Source organism: Austrofundulus limnaeus, unplaced genomic scaffold, assembly GCF_001266775.1.
Source record: "Austrofundulus limnaeus strain Quisiro unplaced genomic scaffold, Austrofundulus_limnaeus-1.0 Scaffold41, whole genome shotgun sequence".
NCBI lineage: Eukaryota > Metazoa > Chordata > Actinopteri > Cyprinodontiformes > Rivulidae > Austrofundulus > Austrofundulus limnaeus.
Window position 1 is genome coordinate 1,213,909 of NW_013952443.1, and position 2,783 is coordinate 1,216,691.

Consider the following 2,783-nt stretch of genomic DNA (forward strand, 5'->3'; position numbering starts at 1 on the left):
ATATAGAGCAATCTCACGGATTTTTTCAAGTCTTATGGATATTTTAAAAACCTCATTTTCAAATTTATCTAACATGTCAGAGCCTATAGGATGATTTAAAAAACAATAAATAACATCAAACAGCCATCTTCCAACCTATTCTGCCGCTAGAAATAAGTTACTTTTTCCTCTCTCCTTTTCCTTTTTCCTCTCTCCAGGCACTTTCATGTCCGCAGCTGACACTCCCCGCCCCCCACCCCCCGCGGGTGCGAGTTGTAAAGATTTTTTGCAAAATTTATGGATTTTTAGGGCTCTTTATACAGGTAAAAACTACTTTTATTCCTGATTTAAACTAGCGATCGTGAGCAGCTGTATGCTTTTATTTTTTTCTGTCAGGCTGTCGGAGCGCTCCTCCTCCTCTGTCCGAGGCTGGTGTGGGGTGAAAATCCTCCACCTCAGACGTTCAGAGATGTAACTGCGATACTGTGGTCACTTTCCATGTAGCATCAATTATGCTAATGCTAGCTGCCTGTCACGTTCTCTCGTCCTGGCCACACCTACGCTCTCTAACCCCCCTTCCCCTACCCACACCCCCTCCCCTACCCACTTTGATGCATTTTTCAAATTTCGCCTTGGGGCGGAGTTATCTTTTCACAGGGGGGGTAAGATACACTTTAAAGGGGCAATATTGTGTTTCTCAGGCATATAAGTAAATTCTATACCATAATAAAGTAACTATGTCACCTTCAGTTGTTATTAAAATGCTGTTTTTATGTYAAAATCAAAGATAAATTTGACTTCTCATTCATTTCCGTTTCTAAACTCCTTGAAATTGGCCTCTGTCTCTTTAACCCTGTGAGGTCGACGCCCACTCTGGAGCGGGCAAAGCTGTGATGCATTTAAAGGGCTTCTGTTAAAAAAAAACAGGAGCGCCCAGAATGTTCATTTTAACTGGGTTGGACAGCACAGACTTTAAACTTTATAAAAGTAATGTTTTTATATAGTTTTTTTATTTACTTCCAAATAAAACCAGATTTAATGATGAATAATTTTTGCCATAATGTGGACATTTTTACGCATTTGGTGTGCATTTAGAGAACGTTTTGTGACCAGGAAGTGCTTGAATGCACCATGAAACCTATTTTTCAATTTGTCAAAATGAAACAGTCTAAAATCAAAAAGCTCAGGTTGTGCTGAAAATAACGATACCAAACATGGCAAGGTAAATAGTTTTCAAAGTGAAAATATAGAGGTAAATTCAAAGTTAGTCAAAAACGGCCATTTAGACCCCAGACCTCAGAGGGTTAAGAACCTCCTTCTGATCCCGCCACGCCCATTTCAGCAGGTCATCACAGCCGCTTCTCTGCTGTTTACAACCTGGAGTGTCGTAGCATGATTTGTTGTAATTAGGAATGCGCGATATAAACGATATACGGTAGAAACGATATAAATTTGTCCTATGATAGAGATCTGTAGTCTACCGTTCAACCGCGCAATTATTTTTGATGATGTAACCAGCTGGAGTCAAAACAGAGGAAGCTGGAAGCAGCCTGGCTGAGAGCGCAAATGAAAAAGGGAAAAAACAAACAAACACCCGAACCGGACCTGGTTCGGGTGTGCGAAAATGAACGCCAAACTGTTTACATATTTACGTGACGGTGCATCCTCCGGTCAGATGCCGACCGACCACACTGCCTGCTGCGGAAGGAGCGCGCGCCGCGGCACACGACGCAGCGAGGCGACTGTCAGTGCAGGTGAAGTAGTGCTCCAGGACGCACAAAAGCTCTCAGAGTCTGGACCTCGTTTCTCCTGCGGTCATAGCGCGACGCCGCACAGCCGAATGCGCGCGCACTCCGCGTCCACTTCGCGTGCGCGTTCCAAAGCGCGACTATAAAGGGCTCAACACACGGGGAGCGACAAACTACAGCGATTAACGACTGTCATCGAAGCCAGGGTGAAACCCGACACACGGGACACGATAGCGATTGCAGTGTTGCGAATCGCGCTCTCTGGTTGCTTGTCTTCACGAAATTTGTTTGGTTCTTGACTCTGAAGGCGGGTGTGCATTACGGACGTGTAAACTAAACAAATCTTGCGATGCTAATGAAATTGAAAAACAAACACACATCAAGATACAGTTTTATGAGGAAAAACTTAACATAAACTTCACCCTGGTGCCAATATATTCCCACAAAGCTGCCTTTTTTTAGTAATCACTTGGTGAAAGTGTTAGCTAACTTCAGTGTGTAGCATACTCTCCTCTCATTGGTCAGTCAATAAAACCCTCGCTGATTGGTTGGACGCTAGTCGACAGCAACAAAAGTTGAACATTTTTCAACTTTCATATGTCGCGTTGCAAGCTCGCGTGTGCACGTCTACGTGTATGAGCGCGAAATTTCACATGCACTATTTTCGCCGGTCGCTTCGCTGGAGGAGGGCAAGCGATTGTCGCCTCACCGAACACGCTACATAGGAAATGAATGAAAGCGAGCGACGTCGCCTCCCGTGTGTCGAGCTCTTAACTCAGCCTTTACTGTCTCCTTGTACAGTGGGGAAGCGCTGTGGGAAAGGGTGACAGTCAGACTGTCTTTCAAAAAAAAAGGTAAAGCATAAACGGGACGATTGTCACCGCGCCGGAGCGCGCATAGATTAAAAACGTGGAGTGCAGAAAAAATAGTCTGCAAAGTGTGTAGAAAGGAATAAATACAAATAATTTCTTTTAACACCTTAAAACGAAGCAGGTTATTCCAAACATAGCATGCAGGTGTGTGTGTGTGTTTATATATATATATATATATATATAT

General features: G+C 43.7%; 1 protein-coding gene across 3 annotated transcripts in view; it reads right to left on the reverse strand.

The window, feature by feature from the left end:
* Window positions 1–2,783, reverse strand: part of tdrd5 (tudor domain containing 5) — a 17,410-nt gene that overhangs the window by 2,395 nt on the left and 12,232 nt on the right. The window lies entirely within an intron of this gene.